General features: G+C 43.7%; 1 pseudogene; it reads left to right on the forward strand.

The window, feature by feature from the left end:
- Positions 1–21998, forward strand: part of LOC117354966 — an 81069-nt pseudogene that overhangs the window by 52973 nt on the left and 6098 nt on the right.

The raw sequence follows: 21998 nt of genomic DNA on the forward strand, positions 1-21998 counted from the left end.
TCTGGTGAGTATGGATAAACAAAACCACTTGTCCAGGAATAAAGTGTGGATTTACAAGAAAGAAGATTAGCAAAGGTAAGAACCTAATCTTTCATTGCAATCGCACCTGTGAGTCTATATTAATAACAGAAAACTCAGCTTTAGACACTCTGACATTAGGTTCTGCTAGCTTTACTGGAGACTGATTAAGAAAGCATACTGCTAGACACCTCTAGCGGCGGAAGGGCATAGTATGTCCAGTTTGCTCATGCTATTCACATTCCCCAAACTTTTGGGTAGCACCTTGTATTAAAAATCTCTGAAGCATCCACAGGTTATAGAGGCAGACAGGAGCCCAGGACAAAGATACGGTAGATTCTGGTATTTTCCATACTAGCAGACTATTCACATCTCAGGTTCCGATTGGTGGTGATTTTTCACTTTGTATCTGATGAAAGTCTCATCTACAGTATTGATAGGATACAGGTTGCAAAAAGATGCCAAGAAATAACCTAATTAAAATGGAAAAGTAATCCTTACTGCACTAGTTGAAGATAATCTCTGAAATTCTGATTCTTTGCTGGAAAGATTTCTTTGGAGAAGGATGTGGGAAAATGATTTTAGCTTCCTGCCCTTTCTCTATGCTCATATCAGTCTGAGTATTCTCAGAGAGTTTGTTTTACCGTATTCTAGATGTTCTGGTGTGAACAAGGAGACCTGCATGTTGTATATGTATTGAAGAAGTTTGCATATATTGAAATGAGATGATAATACATTGAACTATTTAGAGTGGGATTAAAGATGAGTAAAGAGGATTTATGTTACTTTTTATGAGGTATAATCATTTTGAGAAAATTAATTGAATGCAATTTTCTTACCCCATCAGCAGGTTCTCTAACCGTCACCCCTAAGATTATATCCCACATCGAACGAGGGGAAGAGCCGTACATCAGGGGTGAGCCTGGATCAGAGGAAAGAGAAATTGGGAAAAGCAGCTCCCCAGGTGAGTGGAGTAATAAGAGGGACCGGGGTAAAAATGTCTAATCTAATCTAAACTTCCATTTGTGCGTCGCACATACTTATACAGGCTCAAGGCGACAGATCAAGGAGGAAGGGGGAAAGTTGTAGGGAAGGGGGGTATGGAGAAATAAGAGACGGGACCCAGAAGTAGAGGGGAGTTATGCAGAAACTAAGACAGTTAATTGTCAAAGAGGTGAGTCTTAAGGTTTTTTCTGAATGTAGTGCAGTTTGTCTCTGTCCTAATAACTTCCGGTAGGTCTTTCCAGGTTTTTACACCCAGATAAGTTAGCATAGAGTTGAAAATTTGCTCGTAGTGGAGGTTTTTTGTGAATGGTAGATTTAGTTGGATTCTGTTAAGGATTCTTTTTGAAGTTGACCAAACATTAGAGAATAATTGGATGTGAGGGGCTGCTGAGTTTCCGTATGGAATCTGGTGTAGGATACAAGACGATTTGAAAATTATTCAAGATGTTATTGGAAGCCAATGTAATTGCCTGATGAAGGTTGTGATTGAGTCAAATTTCTTTAATTTGTAGATTAGTCTAACTGCTGTGTTCTGGATGAGTTGTAGTTTGTGGATGAAAAAGGTGTTGATGCCAAGGTAGGCAGATTTGCAATAGTCCAATTGAGCAAGGACCATTATCTGAACGATCAGAGCCAAGTGGTGTGGGTGAAAGTATGATCTTGTGAGTCGCAGTTGACGCATAGTATAGATGGTCTTTTTCCAAAGGTTAGATATTTTCCGAAGGTTAGATATTTGTGGTTCCATTGGAAGAGTGAGTTTAGGTATGACATTCTGTTGTGCGGTGTGGAAACCAATGGTTTTGGTCTTAGTGGCGTTCAGTTTCAGCTTGTTGTTCGTTGTCCAGGTTTGAAATTTATCTATATTGTTTGAGATTTTTTTGGCAATATTAGGATGGTTATGGGAATGAGGAGGAGGATGTTGTCGGCATACAACAGTACCGTTTCATCTTCCATTTTGATGTGACCCAGCGAGCTCATGAATAAATTGAATAGGATTGGGGATAATGGGGAGCTTGTGGGACGCCACAGAACGCCTTCCAAGGGTTGGAGTATGATTCTTGCCTTTTGACTATATATTCACGATTTTGTAGGAAGTCGGCAAACCAATTCAGTACAGTTCCTGTTATACTGATTTCTGATTGCCTTCTATAGACACCTTTTGTAGGGAAAGCACTGGGGGTTCTGCCCCTTTATAGATAAGGATCAGTCACTTGACCTGTAAGGGAAGGCTTAACCTATGGGCCACACAATGTAAGCTCTGGAAAGGTGGAGGGAAGGAGTTTATCTTTAATTTCACATGTCAGAAATCTTGAAGCTCAAAACCGTGTTGTGAGGGAGTCAGAAGGAAGGTGTGTTTTGTGGTGCCAGATCCTGGGTTGTGACTGGGTCTCTGTGTGCAGAAGCTTGGGAAACAGCAGGGTCTCTGGATATCCAGCTGGCTGGCATAAATGCGAAGACCTAAATGTGTCACTTTAATACATCACTTAGCGTAATATTTGCCTCTTTTTCCTCAGTGTGACTTAGATGCCCTTTCTTCACTTAATTGACTTATACAAAGTTAATCTTATTATGCTCAGTAAACCTTTCCATATCAATATTCCATACAGATCCCAGATCACGACCAGGATAATGTTAGCAGAGCCTTTTTGCTGTCAGTAGGTGGTCACCCGGATCTCTTCTGAATATTGCTGGTAAATCCCAGTTCCACTCAGCCTGGACTATTCCTGCCATAACCAGATAATGCTGAGGTGGTATGTCCATATTTTTAGTGGCACTAGCGGGATAAGTACTGCTGGAAATCAAGTTTCAAGTTTAATAAGTCTTGATATATCACCCAGTGAGAGACCTTTCTGAGCAGTTTATAATAGAACTTTAAAATCACTCAGAAAATTGGAAGAAAATATATCTGGGGATAGAAAAGAGTAGAATGCATTTTAGATTACTTGGCAACAGGACTTGGTTTTCAGTAGGCAGCATAGAGGCATGTTTTTGGTCAAAACATCCTCAGATAAGATGTCGAGACCTCGTTTGAATCTAATCTTTGATTCTTCAGTGAAAAAGTTGAGGGAAGTGTGTTCCAAAGAGTAGGGCCGTTACATTGAAGATTCGTGACCGTATACAGTCATTGATGTTGCAGAATGTGGGTATAACGAGTAGATTTGAGTAGGCCAAGCAAAGAGTCCTAGGACAGTTGGGAATTGGGAATCGGAAGTCAAGAAAGGTATGGCCCAGTGAGAGGGACTAGTCTGGGTAAGAGCTTTGTTAACGTAACGAAGGGACACATTAACCAGCCTATACACACAAACACGCATATCAAAAACAGGTCGCACTCCAGAGATGATCATCGGATGGCACCCATAGACCTCTTGGCTTCCAAGTATGTAGTCCAAAGTTGCTCAAACTGTGTCCCCTTTGCTTTCCTCTCCGCTCCCCTCTTTCCTTCCCCACTCCCATCCCTCTCTTTTGCATCTTTAAATCTTCACCAGAACGAGCAGCTTTTCCGGCCGACTGCTCATGCTGCCATTGGCTTGACCTCTGATGTCAATTCCTGGTTCCGCAACCCAGAAGTGATTTCAGAGGGAGCCAGGCTGGCGCGAGCAGCAGGCTAGAGTAGTTGCTCGGGCTGGTGAAGATTTTAAAGAAAGATGTGGGGCAGAGAGGTGCCGGTGCCCCCACCAAGACAGCACCTAGGGTGGTACACACCCTCCCCACTTACTTCTCTACTGTGCCCCACAGAACTTGAATGGTGGTGGGAGCGATGAGGGGAGTGTAGCAGTAATTAATTGGGTATAATAAGCATCTGTAACATGTCTAGGGAAAGGGTCGACCCAAGCTACTAGCCAGGTTCAGATTTATGCAATCTTTTTTTTGTTTTTTGTTTTTCAATTTTTATTAGAATTTTATAATGAATACAAAACAATATAATCACCACAAGTACACCACTGCAGAATACTACAGCCACTCAATATAGCATACAAAGTAAACATTTCACTATTATACCCCAGTCCCACAACCCATCATATTATAAAATAAAAAGAAAACAAGAAAAACAAAAGAATACATCAACAATATAAACACTATGTGGAAGTCCCATTGTTGTTTCTTCAAAAAGACTCCCAAACAACCACCCTGCCCCTCCCCCCCAAGCCCCCCCCTCCCACTCAACAGAAAGATAGGATCCAGATTTATACAATCTTATTAGAATGATGAGACCAGAATAGCTGAAACTGACTTTTTGACATTTTTCATTGATAAAGTGAGTAAAATAGCTGCAGAGTTTAGAGATAAGACGCCACCTTTGAGAGAGGATCACTTGCTGAACGATGGTCTGAGTTCGACTCTGAGAGACAATCGATACATATTATTTAACAGCTGAATAAGACAGCATGCCCTTTAGACCCTTGTCCGGTTGGGGGTTTTTCAACAATCAGTGAAGCTATTTATTGAAATTAGTGACGAAGTTTCCGCAGAAAGGCATTGTGTCTAAGTCACTAAAGGAGCGGTGGTTTGGCCACTCTTGAAGGATAGAGTAGATGGTAGCCTGTTGCAACATTTTTGTCTGATTTCATCTTTACCCTTTTTATCAAAAGTCTTTGAAAAGATTTTGCTTCACCAACTTCAGGATTTCTTGGAGAAGTCAAACCTTTTGGATAATGGTCAATTTGGATTGCAGATACATCGTTCAACAGAATTATTATTGATTTCAACCTTAGATGTGATCTACAGGGGGCTTGATCAGGGTAACTCATTTTTTTATAGTTTTCCTGGATGTCTCCACTGCTTTCGACATAATTGCGCATCAGATTCTTTTACGGAGATTACCGGTATTGGGCATTAGAGGTACTGTATTACAGTGGTTTGCATCCTATTTGTCAGGGAGAATGTTTTGTGTGGAGTTGGAATGGGCACTGATGACCTGTGGAGTACCTCAGGGATCGGCATTATCGGCTATATTGTTTAATATTTATCTGCTCCCATTAGAAACATAGAAGATGACGGCAGAAAGGGGCCATAGCCCATCAAGTCTGCCCACTCCATTAACCCTCCCCTAAAACCTCCTAAGGGGTCGCTCACAGGTGGTATCACCTCTACACTGCCCTCGTAAAGATCTGACGTGGGCATCCCATTTATTCTTAAAATCTTGTATGCTGCTGGCCGCGATCACCTGCTCTGGGAGTTTGTTCAAATGGTCTACCACTCTTTCTGTGAAGAAGTACTTCCTGGTATCCCCATGAAATTTCCCGCCCTTGATTCTCAGCGGATGTCCTCTCGTGGCTGACAGACCCCTGAAAGAGAAAATGTTGTCTTCCACCTCTATGCGGCCAGTGATGTACTTAAATGTCTCAACCATGTCTCCCCTTTCCCTACGCTCTTCGAGAGAGTATAGCCGCAATCTGAGCAGCCTGTCCTCGTTTGAGAAATCCTTTAGCCCCAAGATCATCCTAGTGGCCATGCGCTGAACCGAATCAACTCTCAGTACGTCCTTACGGTAGTGTGGCCTCCAGAATTGCACACAGTTCTCCAGATGAGGTCTCACCATGGTTCTGTACAATGGCATTATGACCTCCGGCTTCCGGCTAACAAAGCTTCTATGGATACAACCCAGCATTTCTCTAGCCTTTGGATGTAGCCTTTTCCACTTGGATGGCTGTTTTCATGTCTTTACTAATGACCACCCCTAAGTCCCGCTCTGCTGCTGTCCTAGCCAAGGTCTCGCCGTTCAGTGTGTATGTTCTGCACGGATTATCGTTGCCAAGGTGCATGATCTTGCATTTTTTCGCGTTGAAGCCCAGCTGCTAGGTCGTGGACCAATGTTCCAGTAAAAGCAGGTCTTGCTTCATGCTGTCGGACAAATCATTTCTACTTACAGTGTTACATAGTTTGGCGTCGTCGGCAAACAATGCTATCTTACCTTGAAGCCCCTAGGTCAGGTCTCCTATGAATATATTGAAAAGGATCGGTCCCAGTACCGAACCCTGCGGCACTCCACTGGACACCCTCGACGTTTTGGAGAGGGCACCGTTAACCAACAATGTCTGAAGTCTACCACTTAGCCAGTCAGTGACCCATTGAGTTAGTGTTGCACCTAATCCCATCGATTTCATTTTGTTCAATAATCTACGGTGGGGGACGCTGTCGAAAGTTTTACTGAAGTCCAAATACACGACGTCCAGGGACTCTCCTTGGTCCAGCTTTCTAGTTACCCAGTCAAAGAAGCTGATAAGATTGGATTGGCATAACCTACCCTTGGTGAAACCGTGTTGGTGGGGGTTGCGTAGATTCTCCTCGTTCAGGAATGTGTCTAATTCACGTTTGATTAGTGTTTCCATGAGCTTACTCACAATTGAAGGGAGACTCACCGGTCTGTAATTCTCAGCCTCTGCCCTGCAACCGTTTTTGTGCAGAGGAATGACGTTAGCTGTTTTCTAGTCCAAAGGGACTTTTCCTGTACTCAGGGAGAGGTTGAAGAGTATGGCTAATGGTTCCGCTAGGACATCACACAGCTCTCTGAGCACCCTGGGGTGAAGATTGTCCGGTCCCATAGCCTTGTTCACCTTGAGTTTTGATAGCTCGCTGTAGACGTCACTGTGTGTAAACTTGTGGTTCAGGAACGGGTCTCCCGAGTTGTGCTTCTCCTGCAACTGTGGGCCGGACCCTGGCCCCTCGCAGGTGAAGACTGAGCAGAAGTACTCATTTAGTAGTTCGGCTTTATCTGTGTCTGACTCTGTATAACTCCCATCAGGTTTTCTGAGGCGTACTATCCCATCCGTGTTTCTTTTTCTGTCACTAATATACCTGAAGAAAGATTTGTCCCCCTTTTTGAGTTCTTTGCTAAGTTTTCTTCTATTCGAAGCTTGGCCTCTTTGACTGCCAGTTTGACAGCTGCTGACTTGGCCGTATATTTTGTTCTAGCCTCTTTTTCCCCGAGCTTTTGTAGGATATGAATGCACGCTTCTTGTCTTTGACTAGATCTGATATCTCTGTGGTGAACCATTGAGGTCTGTTGTTTCTTCTCCGTTTACTTACTGATCTTATGTAGTGGTTTGTTGCTGTGTGTAAGGTAGATTTCAAGGTTGACCACATATCCTCCACATCATTGGTCATCGCTTGGTGTTGCAGTGCTTGATGGACAAAATCTCCCATGCGTTTAAAGTCCGTGCCTCGAAAGTTGAGTACTTTTGTTGTCGTGCTTGATCTGGAGAAACCCTTTTTGAGGTTGAACCATATCATATTGTGGTCGCTGGTGGCTAGCTTATCGCCTACCGAGATCTCCGAGACGCTTTCTCCATTGGTGAGCACCAGATCCAGTATCACTTGGGCCCTAGTAGGCTCCAGCACCAATTGCTTGAGTCGTGCTCCCCTTATGGAGGAGAGCAGCCTTCTGCTGCCGCTGGTCGAGAAGTGCAGGCTCTTGAGATAAGCTATAAGTTTTATGCCGACGACCTTCAATTCCTGGTCTCGGTCGAGAATTCAATGCAAGACGCGATTTCACGATTAGAAAGATGTTTTGATGTAATCAAAGAGGATGGACACTAATCATTAAAATTGACTATGTGTAAAACCGAGACACTCTGTGTAGGTCGCCAGAAACTAGTAGAATTATTTCCATCTGTACTGATTGAGTTTGGATAATAGTTTTTCCGGTATCTAATGAATGCAAATACCTGGGGGTGATATTGGATTCCACTTTGTCTTTTAAGCCACAGATACATGAGCAGTGGTGTCTAAAGCTCTTTTAAAACTTCACTGCTTCATAAATTAAGAGATTTTCTTGATAAGTGCAATTTTTATTCCTACAGTTGATTATTGTAACGCTGTTTACTTCGGTTTACCGAAAAATTAAATTTGAGCATTACAATTGATAACAGAATGCAGCGGCCCACTTAATTGAGGGGGCTTCAAGATTAGACCATATTACACCAATCTTAATTAAGCTTCACTTGTTACCAGTAGCTGCTCGAATTGAGTTTAAAGTACTTTGTACGATTTTAAGCTAAGACAGAGTAAATAGTCATTAGAGATAAGTAATCTTCTTCATCAATATTTGCTCAGTCGTACATTGCGCTCCAGTGAACAGCAGTGCTTTGAGGTCCCACCTTTGAGAAGACTAGTGTGTCACTAATTGCTCTGATTGCTAGGCAGGGCGCCCAGTGTTGGAACGCCTTGCCGCTTGAAGTTAAAGAGGCACCATCTTTATTAAATATTCCGAAATTAATCAAAACAGTATTGTTTGAATGATATTATTCATGCAAGTGAGTATGATGAATATGAGGTATTGCCAGTTCTTATGTCCTCCTCCCCTACTTAGACTACTGTAATTCCCTCTACTGCCGCATCACAGAGAAAGAGTATAAGAAACTGCAATTACTCAAAAACACAGTAGCAAGGCTGATCCTGCACAAGACAAAATTTGAGAGGGCAAGTCCACTACTTTAGGAATTACACTGGCTGCCAGTCAAGGGCAGGGTTCATTTCAAAATTGCATGTATTTTCGATTGTTTAACAAATTCTAAATTCCCAACCTACTTCATCCTCTCTACGGCCCTCTTCTCTACCTCGCCACCATCCCAATTCAAGATTTGAGACTAACTTATACTCTCTTTCCACCTTGTATCCCATGTACTGACAAAATGTATCTATTGTAAACCGCTTTGAACTTCACGGTATAGCGGTATATAAGAAATAAAATTATTATTATTATTAAAGCTATACAGTATACGGAGAAAACTTAGCTTGGCTCATTTCTGCTCGCCAGGTCACACAGTCCTTCAATTATTCGAGCACAATTCAACGCTGCAAGCTACCACTTCCTTCCCCGCGCCAGTACAGAGGAAAGCTCTTTTCGAGACCACTTTTGAGTTCCAAAGACCCAAAATCTGGAACAAACTCCCTGGAATGAACTCCCAAGCAGCTTACGCCAACTTCCCACATACTTCCAATTCAGGAAGGCACTGAAGAAGCATTTATTATCTTTACTGCACTGACTTACAATAACGTACCCAACAGTGTGAAGTCTATACCTCTGAATCAATTCTAATATAATGCAAGCCCCAATGATTCCTAGCCAACATTTGCAGGATACAAGAATAAGTATGGTTTGGTATTTCAGTATTATAGGTTATTCGAGATGTTATTGGATTGTAATTCTCTATGTCTGCATTATGAATGTTTCTCTGTAAGTCGCCGAAAATTGTAGGATGTGCGAGTAAGAAATATTTTAAATAAATAAATATTATGAAGATAGAAAAACATATATTTATGTAGCCTGCTGTAAATAATAAATTAATAATTATTCACAAATATCTCTGTAGATATGTCAGCAAACAACTAGTACATACTGTATTTTTCTCTCCATAAGACACAGCTGACCATAAGACGCACCCACCTGTAGAGGAGGAAAAACTAAGAAAAATAATTCTGAACCAAATAGTGTGCCCTGTACCCTGTCCCCCCTCTGGTGGTCTAGTAGTAGGCTGGGACAGGGTACAGGTCACGTCTAGTGGTGGGCACGTCTAATGGTAGGCACGTCTAGTGGCAGCCAGCTAGTCCCCATCTATTGCCAAGCCAGCCAGCCAGTCCCAAGGCAACCAGCCAACCCACCCACCCCAAACCAGCCAGCCAGTCCCAAGCCAGCCTGCCCAAAGGCAACCAGCCCACCCACCCCAAGCCAGCCAGCCCAAAGGCAGGCAGGCACCCCCTCCCCCGTACCTTTTTTTGGCATCCTGGTGGACCAGCGTGCTTTCCTCGCTCCTCCCTGGTTTCCCTGCTCTCTTCCGGCAGCGTTAGCGGCACAGCGGTGCACGAGGCAGGTGTGTGCTTTTTGCGTGCCTGCTTAGTCCCTCCCAGCACTCCGAATGGCTGCCTATCAAATTCTATTGCCTACTATTCAAGGCTATTAATGTAGAAAGCCCAACCTACTGGAATAACCGACTAACTCAATCCTCCTCACCCAGGCAAAGGAGAACCCACTCACTATTCACACACCCACTATCCAAAAATGTCAAACGAAAAAAACTATATGACAACCTAATAGCCACCAAAGCAGCTAAACTGGTCAGACAAATCACCATTCTGCTGTCCTCGACCACAGACTATAAAACCTTCAAGAAAGAAACTAAAACCCTACTCTTCAAAAAATACATAAAACCTATTTAACACGACCACTTCCTACCCAAACCCCACCTACCCAAATATGCTTCTAATTACCCAACATTTATCACCTTAAGATCTCGACAACTCGTTGGTAATTCTTATGTAACTCTTATGACATTAATTAGCATTCCCTAGTAGATAGGTGAAGCATATCAAAAGATCCCTAAATGTCCCTAAAATAAGAACCTCTTGATTATTTTCCCTATATCCAGAAGTGCCGGGCATAGTAACCTAGAATTAAATGCATTAAGATGAAGAAGGAATGTCCAGTGCAAACCCAAAAAGCCCAAATATATGTATAATATGTACAGTTAACTCATGTGAAGGTGATACAAGCAATGAATATGCACAAGACAGATTTTGTCTTCTTTGAGTGTGGTGCAAGGGCCAAGTTCTCAAATTAAATTTAAATCGTTAAAAGAACTTGTGATGTGTCAGCAAATAATCAAAAATATAAATCACTGCCACATGTGGGACAGGCCTATTACCTGCGGCAGGTGTTACAGTACATAAAAATATGGGATAAACAAATAGTTCTTTTCCGAGAACAATGCATGAGACAATAATAAAGAAATAATACAACAGCTAACAGAATATCATAATGGGCCTATTAGATTACGTAATAACACATAATTATATTTCAGAAGTACAATTCAAAGAAGGTAAATTAAGGTATAATGGCAATAAATGTAGAGGATCCTCTGAAGATCTGCAGCGCTACTATAAATAGCTTGCATGGTGTAGGTGTATTTTTTTTTTCTTTTTTTGCAGAAAGATAATCATAACCCAAGTGTTTCTAAACCATAGTTCAGGTTTGTTAAATTAAAAAAAAAAAAAAAGGAAAAGCACAACAGTTGCACACTTAAGAGAAAAATGTGAAAATCTAGATAAATTACATACTTAACATTAACACTGAAGTAAAGGCTGCTTTGTTTACCTCATTGGAATAACTACAAGACGGCATTGTGTCTTCCAAAACAGACAATATTCGTTTATTGTTAGTATAAAAACTTACAGTATTACAGCAGCAGAGACATATCAGAAAAATGTATTGTCAGTTCAGAATATGCAATGGAGAGAAGAACTTGCATCCATATGCTTAGCAGGGGGCTAGCAGATCCCCGTAGCATAAGTAAGTGAATCTCTCTGGCTTTACCTAGAATGCACGTATTTTTTATACAGAGAAATTCTTCCTTTGTTCCAAAAAGTACATTCTGGTTATGTAATTCCCTATTGGTACATAAAATAATGTAAATCTAACTCCTTCTCTCAGTGCACGCCTCTCTCACCTCCACCCCCCCCTCCCCAGTAGGGGGGGGCCTTGCAGAAACAGAGAAATCTTGGTGAACTTTCTTTCTCCAATGCTGAGATATGTAGATGCTAATTAGTGGGTTTACAATTCTGTGCATCTTCGGGATGGTGTCCTTGTATGCTGAAAGTTGGCAAAGGTGACCTTTCGACAATCCAGCTGCTTGGTTCTCATAACTTGGTTCAGAGACAGGGAGCAAATGTTTTGGTACCAAGTTCTCTCATCTCGCTACACCCACATCGTCCTGCAGGGATCCTTGCTCATTATAAAAGTTTTATGGCTTTCCAGGGTGCCTGGCATATGAAGTCATACAGCACTGATAACAGTTCAGCAGAACCTTGGAGAAATATCCTCCCAGCAGGGAACGGAGACAAAAACGTTAGCATTGCAAAGGCTGCAGGTGTTTACAGACAGCAAGGTACAGGCTGGGCCTGGCTATGGGAAAATATAGGTCTGTAGTGTCCAGCATATACAAGTGAAAATATAGGTCTGTAGTGTCCAGCATACACAAGTGAGGCCAGTATGTCCAGTTGAATCATCTGTATGTCCAGGTTATCTATGTCAACACCTAAACAAAGTAAAACCTCTGGAAAATAAAGCATCATAGAACATATGTAAACAAGTGTAAAGGAAGGTGTGGACAGGCTGGTAACTTGTGCAAACTCTTCTGACAGTAGATTCTCAACAGTCTCAATGCTTCTCAAATTAACAACCATAGGAATGAACACGATTAAAATCAGTAGTTTACCACAGTTATTATCTTGATGTCTTGTGAAGCTTTAAAAGTAAGTGTATATCCTTTAGATTGGAGTTACAAAAGGTCAGAGAAATATGACTGTCCATTGATTTCATGTATGCAGTCTGGATAAGTCCCCTGTCTGCCTATTGCAAGCTGCAGTCTTCAGCTTCTACCATCTACAATATAATCAGAGACAAAACCACATAAATACAATTCCCAAATGACCAAAAGATAAGGGGCATTCATCTTCCAGGGATACTGTAAAATTGAGTCATAGTAGTTCTAGGCAGTACAGCTGGCACATATTGCTGTCTGATACTCAGACTCCAATGGCATAACGTTTATATAAAGCCAGCATTTTTCTTTATGAATCAGCAATTCATTCTTCCATCAAATTACCAATATACAATTAAAATCCAAATTTTAATTTGTGCCCATTCAATGAGGAGTCTATTTATTCTTGTAAGAACATGATTCAGAAATAGCTTACCTTAATTGTGATTATCTTGGAAGGCTTTCCATATCTGGGGATAGTTCATTCAGTGACATTGTAATCACTTACCCACTATTTTCTGTAAATCATTTTTCTTTTCACAAATAAAAGACATGAAATACAACAGCTATTAAATTGTAAGTTCATTAATATTTAAAGGAGAATAGTAGACTTTCCATTTACATGAATAAACGACTATTACTGTAAAGGTTCCTATAACTTAGCACTCTTCTCAGTGACAGCTCTGCAATGCAGTTAATAATTGTCAGCATGATCTGTTGGCTTAACCAGTGTGAGCAAACGCTATTGAAGGTTACATCCTTCATACCTAATCTTGGACAAACCTAGATAACATCAAAGTTATCAGTATTGAAGAGTCGCAACCGAAAGACCTGGGCTGAAGCCTGTCAACAGCTTGATAAGATGTGCAATGGTCAGGTAGTTGGGGAAGAAAATGACCCTTGCCACAGTGTCAGCATGAATCTAGAAATTTAACAGTGACTCCAATTTATGAGGGATAATTAACACCCCACATCTTAGTCACCAGTATTTCAACCCATATACAAAAATATAATTTGCTGAACCAAGTCTCAAATTTATAAAGTTAAGAGGTTAAAATCCTTATCCTCTCTCTAGAGCTTTTGACCAACTCCTGTGCTAATTTCTCCTCAGACCCATCTTATCAGTCACACAAGAAAAACACACATTCAGGCAGGCAGACAGGCCTGTCTTTCTTATACACAGAAGTGGTCTCTAAATCCACTCGGTATTTTATTATTTCTCTGTTCTATTAAGCTAATTCCTGCACCTATAAACCTTAACCTCATCTCCTGCTTCCACATACGTGTTTGTAGAATTAAGTTTCAAAATAATAATGGTAGGAGCAGCATACGATTGTAGTGATTGACTATGATTAAGAACAGGCACAATGAACGGAAATTTTCTTTATCATCTGGATGTAGAGGAATGGTAAAAAAACAACCCCTCTTTAAGGTCTATTACCAAAACCTTCCATTTTATCGGGATTATGTTACTGCAGCTGCTAAAATGCCCATTTAGTAAGTTTAAATGCCAATACCAGCACAGGCTCGCAGCATATTGACTAATGCAATATCTGTCCTGTTTCCTAAGCCCTGTAATGCTTCACGACAATCCAAATTAGCATTGTCTTTGGCTAGTTTCATCATTAAATCACTTTGAGCCTCCTTATTATCTACTTGTCTAATAGTGGAGAAATTTCCTGTTCCATATAACTGATCTGGGGTATAAAACCCTCCAGAGTGTAAAGCTCTCCGTTGAGCCTCCCATTGGTACTCACTATCCCACATAACATATTGACCCATAGTCAATACCATGCGCATAATGTCTTTCCAATCTTGTGGTAATAAGGTATGCGCCCTAGCCAGGGTTTCAAATAACCCGGCTGTGAAATTACTTCTTAAACCTGTCACTGAAATAGATTTACGAATTTCTCGCAATATTGCAAACGATAATGGTAAGTGCGCTAATGTTTCTTCCTTTTTTGCACTTAAAGGTACTGGAGTTAACTGTGCGGGAAGTATGATTTTTGGATATATGTTCTGACTGGAATAGTCAGGGGGGAAATGGTTAATGAGACTGTTGACACCTTGGACAATGCCTCAGTCCCAACCTTTTCCAAGGAATACTTACACTTCTGCCATACGATTAAGATGGCTGCTGATGCCCTAGGCTCAGCATACAAAACTTTCCCGACTCTTATCCAATCTTCTGTTTTTAGGGATCCTTTTTCTGGATACCGGGAGCAGTGAATCAGAGGCCTCTCTATCTGTATGTCTCAGAATATACTTCAATTCTTTCACATGAGCACGCTGTAAATCTGACAGGGAATTTCCCATACTTACTCGAGAGGATCCCGGATAATGCAGTGCACCTAGTCTTATCGTAAGATGGAGCAAGCAGGGCGTAGGGTCATTGTTCCTGGCGCCACTGTAGGAATGGAAATCAGCAAACACACACACACGATACAAGCCAGGAAGGAGGCGTTGCCAGTGGCTAGCTCCGAGTCCCTTTTATTATGCTTCTAAGCTAATGACACCATAGTAACTCCCTCGTTTACACATCTAATGATTGGTGGATACAAAGGTACATGCTTTTACATTGGTGGAAACACAGGTACATGCTTTTACATCGTGATCACCGTCCCTTTTCCTCGTGCTTTACCCTCCAACTCAGCACTTAGACAATACCTGTGTTTTTGCACGTCCTCAAAGCCTGTCAGCTGATGTCCTTTCCAAATATGGACAGCTTAAATAAGATAAGGGTTAATGTGTGACAGGTAAGGGGGAGAGAGGGAATGATTCATTATTCATTCATAGGGACTTAGATTCTTTCACAGGGCCTTAGATCAGTGTGCAGACCTTGCCTGTGTGCTGACCTTGCCCTGGTTCAGAACTGCATCCCTTCACAAATGCAAAGTGATTGCGCATTGGGAAGAATAAACCAAATTCCAGTTACCGAATGCTAGGGTTCAACTTGGGGGTTAGCGCCCAAGAAAAGGATCTGGGTGTCAATGTAGACAATACGATGAAACCTTCCATCCAGTATGGGATGGTGGCTAAAAAAGCAAACAAGATTCTAGGAATTATTAAAAAAGGGATGATTAACAAGACTAAAGATATTATAATTCTGCTGTATCGCTCCATGGTGCGACCTCACCTGGAGTATTGCGTTCAATTCTGGTCTCCTTATCTCAAGAAAATATAGTGGCACTAAAAAGGTTCAAAGAAGAGTGAGCAACTTGGTAAAAGGGATGGAACTCCTCTCGTATGAGGAAAGATTAAAAAGGTTTGGACTCTTCAGCTTGGAAAAGAGATAATTAAGGGGAGGTATGATTCATGTCTACAAAATCCTGAGTGGAGTAGAACGGGTACAAGTGGATCGATTTTTCACGCCTTCAAAAATGGCAAAGACTAAGGCAGTGTTCTTCAATCTTTTTACACCTATGGACTTGCAGAAATAAAAGAATTATTTTGTGGACCGGCAGTTGAAGAACACTGGGCTAAGTCGTGGCCAGACCCCGCCCCTCTCTGCCCCACCCCCATAACAGTACTAATTGTAACACTATTTTTTCCATTCATTTTTCATATATAGAAACCACAAAATTAAACTACACAAAGCACACTGTATGCTTCTCAACATTCATTCCTACCAGAGCACAGATAACCCCTATGCAAATACAGGACCAAAAACTAAAAATACTAATATATACAAACAAACCCTAAGATTCAAGACTCTGTATGTTGTACAACCCCAGAGAAAAAGAAATAAATGCATTTCTTCCTGAACAGTGTAAAATACAGACTGCAGATGTAAACTCTCAAAATTGACACTATTCAATCACTAAATTCACAAATAAAGTCATTCCCCCTACCTTTGTTGCTTCCCTCCCTCCATGCAGCAAAATATATTATCTTACTACCAGGCTGGAAATGTAAGTTAACAAGAGTCAAAATGACCCAGGGCCAGCAAAGGAACACCAGCTTCAAGTTAGTCAAGAAAATCAAATCATATCATTCTGTCTCCTGTTGCCATTTCTGTAGCAAATAACGTTTACTTTCCTACCATCATTCTGTTTCTTCTCACCAATTCAATTTCTTGGAACACACCTATTTTGGGATCTATTAACCGCCTTCCTACAAAAAAGGCCTATAAAACTTTGACAGTTAAGTATAAACTAACTTGAGTAGGAAACCCTCAGGTACAATAGCGGCAATCCTCCTACAATGTGCTGCCCAAGCCTCAAAGGCTGTGCTCGCCACACCACTTCCGTGTTTACAATCCTCTCCTCTTCCTTCCAGTTCCCATCCGCATTGTAATCCCCCTGCATCAGCCAGTTACCAGTCAGCTCAACGCCTATTGGTCGGCAACACGGAAAACTCAGCTATCCCATAGGTCAGCATTCGGTTTTCAAAGATCCCCGGGAGATAATTGGCCAACATGCCCTGTCAATCAAGTCACAATACATTCCGTCTGTTCTATGAATCATGACGTCTTGGGCCCGATGCACGTGTTGGCCTTGGAGACCGGCAGGAAATTTCTACGCACTGGTCCGCGGGCTGGGGGCTAAAGAACACAGGACTAAGGGACACTCAGTGAGTTACAGGAAAATACTTTGAAATACTTTTAAAACCAATAGGATGAAATATATTTTCACTCAGGCCCAGATTCCCAAAACTTTACAGACGGATTAGCCTGTATGCATTTTAGCAGTAGATCAAAACGTTTTATCTCTGTCAAGAGTGAGCTTTCTACAAGTCTCCAACAAAGACATGCAAAGGGGATTCTTAAAAAATACCAAGCCATTTTGCGGCAAAAATAAGCAACTGGTCTAGCGGTGCCAGTTAGTGTCAGAGACTGCTAGAAAGCCTGTGTTGTGATGCAATGAGAGAGATGACCATTCTCTCTCCCACTGCATCACAACACCCCTCCACTGCAGTGGCAGCGAACACCCCCCCCCCCACTCTCCCCGCCCACTCTCCCCGCTGCTAAGACACCTGCCACTGCTCACAGTGAGAGAGATGCCCACTCTCCCCGCTGCCATGCCTACCACTGGCTCTGATGCCCACTCGCCCGCCACCCTTTCCCACTTACCTCCACATAGATGCACGGAGGATGGACTCCCTCCTCCCAGCAGGCCTGCCTGTGTCGTCCAAAATGGTCCTTCTCCTCCCCGGTGCATCTTGGGATGCACTGGAGATGGGACTGAGGCTCTGATTGGCTCAAGTTGTATGAAGCCCCTCCCATGGACAACTTGGGCCAATCAGAGCCTCCGGCCCCTTGGGAAGAGCTTTATACACCTTGGGCCAATCAGAGCCTCAAGCCCCTCCCCAGTCCATCCCAAGATGCACCAGGAAGGGGAAGGCCCATTTTAGACGATGCAGGCAGGCCAGCTGGGAGGAGGAAGTCTGCCCTCTGTATATCTATGTGGAGTTAAGGAGATGGCGTGTTGTAGGGGCTTTTTATTTATTTTTTTTTGTAACTGTTTATTTATAGCAAGAGAAAAACAGCACAGCAAAACATCAGGAAAATCCAACAACAATACAGGCAGGTAATCTGCAGAACAACAAAGCTCCTGATGTCGCCCCCCCCCTCCCCCCCCCACCCCCCTGTGACAGCACCCTGCTCCCCCCAAAAACCCAAGAACACCACCAATAGGCACATTAACACCCCAACGTGAGGAAAAGTTGAAAGATCAGAAAAATCAGAAACGAAATGGACCAAAGGTCACAGACCCCCTATAAGAACCCCAATAAGACAAACCCCCACAAAACCCATCCGGCCGGAGCCAATACCTCAGCTGATAACAGAACCATTCATCCCCAGACCCTCCATCGCCAAGTATCTCCCCCAAATATCGTGATATTGCTGCCATTTTCTAGTCAACAGGGCCGAGAGCCGATATTTCTCACACACCCATCCCAATTTATCTCGCACCAGAGCTAAAGTAGGGGAAGCAGTACTGCGCCAGTGCTGAGCCACAGTCAGCCTAGCCGCTGTAAAAGCCAAGCGCTCCAATCTATCCTGGGTGTCATCTACCCCTCCAGAGGGAAACCCCAACAGGGCCACCTCAGCTCTTTTCGTGAGAGGCACTTGAAGGAGAGCCCCCACATACTTAAACACCTGGCTCCAGAAGTCTTGAATGGAGGGGCAACTCCACCACACATGAAAGAATGTTCCCCGCTGCCCACATCCCCTCCAACAGATGTCTGTGCCCGTAGCGGACATCTTGCTCAGGGTCACTGGGGTGAGATACCAGCGCACTAGCATTTTAAGCGCATTCTCCACCAACAGAGGGGCCGCAGCTAAATGATGTATCCTATACGAGATAGTTTCCCACATAGATGCCTCAAACACCTGCCCCAAGTCCCCTTCCCAAGCCAGTAAATACGGGGGCTTCCGGTCCTAATCCTGATGCACCCATTTATACAGCAGCGAAATGCAACCTCTACGCACTGGGAACCCCAAAAGCTGCTCAAAGTCGGAACAGCTATAAGCTGCAACATCTGCCCTTTTAGCTTTCTGCAAATAACTTTTCACTTGTAGATACGGGAAAAGGTCCTTAGAGTCAAGCTGATAAAGCTTTTGGATCGCTGGAAAAGCACAAATGGACTCTCCCTCTATAAATTGGCCAAAGTACTGCAACCCTTTCCTTGCCCACCGCACAAATATCCCCCCATCTCTGCCCGGTACGAAATCAGAGGCATTGCACAATGGTAAATGATGCAACCCCTTACTATGACCCAAGAGTTTGCCAGCCTCTCCCTTCCACACCCTCATTGTCCAATTAGTAAACGGGTTAGAAATGCTTCCCAACTCCTGTGCCCCCAAGTCCCCCCACATAAGCGACCCTAGGGTACGAGCCCCCCCCGAGCCCCTCAGAACTCCCTGCTCTACCTGCACCCACAACTTCAAAGATGGCGCATGCCACTCCACTCCCGCTCTGAGTTGAGCCGCGCGGTAGTAATGTTCCAAATGGGGGAGTCCCAGACCCCCTTCTGCTTTAAACTTGAACATGGCCCATTGAGCCACCCTGGGTCGTCTACCTCCCCACACAAAGCGTAAAAGGTTCCGCTGCCATCGGAGAAGATACTGTCTAGGGACCTCAATAGGCAAAACCTGAAAAAAATATAAGAACTTCGGCAGTACCAACATCCTGATAACCTCCATGCGCCCCATCCAAGACACATATAGTGAGGCCCACCGGTCCATGTCCCTAACTAGGGATGCTACCAAAGGGATATAGTTAAGCTGAAATAGTGATGTCCAATCCACCCCCAACTGAATACCCAGATATCGTATAGGGCCCTTAACCCACCGAAAGGGCACCACCCTCTTAATACACGGAATATCCACTTCCGGGACCGATATATTAAGTATCTCCGTTTTTGTCATATTGGCTTTAAAGCCAGATAGAGCCCCATAGTCTGTCATAAGATCCTGAAGGGATCGGAGGGACTCCGCCGAGCCCTCTACAATTGCTAAAATATCGTCAGCAAATAAGGACAATTTATGCTCACCCCCTTGAACCCGTACGCCCTTCACCCCAGTGGCTAGTCTGATCTTTTGCGCAAGAGGCTCAATCACCAAAGCAAAAAGCAAAGGTGAGAGCGGACAACCCTGTCTCGTACCCCGCCTGAGCTCAAAAGGAGCAGAGTATACCCCATTAATTTTCACACACGCCAGAGGTCCGTTATACAAAGACAGAATCCAAGACACATATCTGGCCCCCAGACCTACATGGCGGAGAACTGCCTCCATAAAACGCCAATCCACGCGGTCAAAGGCCTTCTCGGCATCCACCGCCACTGCTACCCAAGGCCCTCCACTACGTCGGGCCTGCCAAATCAAGTTCAAGATTTTGCGGATTCCATCTGCCGCCTGCCTTCCCCCTATGAATCCCACCTGATCTGGGTGAATAAGTGTCGGCATGTGAGGGGATAAACGGTCAGCCAGCACTCGAGCCAGAATTTTGGTATCAATACCCAACAGTGAGATAGGCCTGTAGCTCCCACACTGAGTGGCATCCTTCCCAGGCTTTGGTAGAATCGTGATCCCAGCCAGCCGCATATAAAAGGGCAATTGGGCTCCCTCTCTCAGATTATTATATAAACGCACCAACAATGGAGCCACCAATGTAGACATCTTCTTGTAAAACAACCCCGTGAACCCATCTAAGCCCGGTGATTTCCCCGGTCTCAATTGTCTAATCACAGTATGTACCTCCTCTAACGTAATGTCCTCATCCAGCCCCTGCGCTTCACAGGCCGTAAGGGATGCCAAGCCCAAATCCTGGAGATACTTCCCAATTTCTTCCCCCGACCCCTGACTCTCTGGCGTATAAAGCTGCTGATAGAATTCATGAAATCGTGCATGAATAGCCCTCTCAGCTGTCAATGTCTGTCCCGAGCCATCCTTAATAGCCATAATATTAGACTGCGTCTGCTGCAGGCGCAGACGATGAGCCAGCAATTTCCCCGCTCTATTACCAGATTCAAAGAACCTTAAATGAAGACGTTCAAGGTTGAATTGAATCTCCTCATCCTCCATCCTTCCCAATTCCGCCCGAACTTCCTTTATCCGAAGCCCAAGGGTAGCTCCCCCCTGGCCCCTCTTATGTTGATCTACCAGTTGTCGTAAAGTCTCTCTCAGACTCCGTTCCTTCTGCAATTGAAGCCTCTTTTTATGAGCGGCCATAGAAATAAGCTCCCCCCGCAATACGGCCTTCAAACTTTCCCATATTGTTATCGGAGAGTAGGAATCAACATTATTATGCTCCAAAAAGTCCTCAATAACCTGCTCCACCTTGCGGACCAGCTGAGGATCTTTCAATAAACTATCATTCAATCTCCAGTAGTGATCCCCTACTCTCGAAGCACCCCATCGCACATCCATCCAAATGGGAGCATGATCTGACCAGCCAATGTCCCCAATGGAGGACCCCAGTAGTCTACCCCCCCATCCCCTATCCAGATACAGCATGTCAATTCTAGTATAGACCCCATGAACAGGGGAGTAGTACGTATAATCTTTATCCATGCAATGCTGAGATCTCCACCCATCTACAATATTGAGTACGTCAACCAAATGTTTAAGGCGTTTCCTATCGGACTTAAGCCGGTCCCCTCCAACCCCCGTAGAGTCCCACCTGGGATCCATAACTAAATTAAAATCCCCTCCCACAATCACCGACCCCTTCTTAACCTGCAGTACCTTGGCCAATACCTCATCGAAAAAAGAACCCTGTTTAGAATTTGGGGCATATATATTCACCAGGGTGACTACCTCCCCATTTATCTGCCCCACCCAAATCACCCATCGCCCCCTCTCATCCCTCCATTCCCGGTCAGGCACGATCTGAAGACGTTTAGCAAACAAAATGCCCACCCCTGCCTTTTTCCTTTCTTTCCTATTGGAAGCCCAGACCCTTCCCGGATATTCTCTATATTGTACCAGCTTCTCCCCAGGGCGCACAAAATGAGTTTCCTGAATGAAGCTGATATCAATACGCAGCCTTTTCAACTCCTTCAACAAGAGCTGGCGTTTACGTGGCATATTGAGGCCCTTAACGTTAAAACTGCCCAATCTCACAGAATCAGGTCCCATAACCCAAGAATCCTACCCCACACCCTGCACCCCTTTTCCCCTTCCCCCCACTCCAGATCCAAAAGCCCATGCTGTCACCTACCCATCCCCCTATCCCCACCCACCCCCAGCCCCACCCCCCTCCCAACCCTCCCCAC

This window comes from Geotrypetes seraphini, chromosome 2, assembly GCF_902459505.1.
Source record: "Geotrypetes seraphini chromosome 2, aGeoSer1.1, whole genome shotgun sequence".
In the NCBI taxonomy this organism is placed as follows: Eukaryota; Metazoa; Chordata; class Amphibia; order Gymnophiona; family Dermophiidae; genus Geotrypetes; species Geotrypetes seraphini.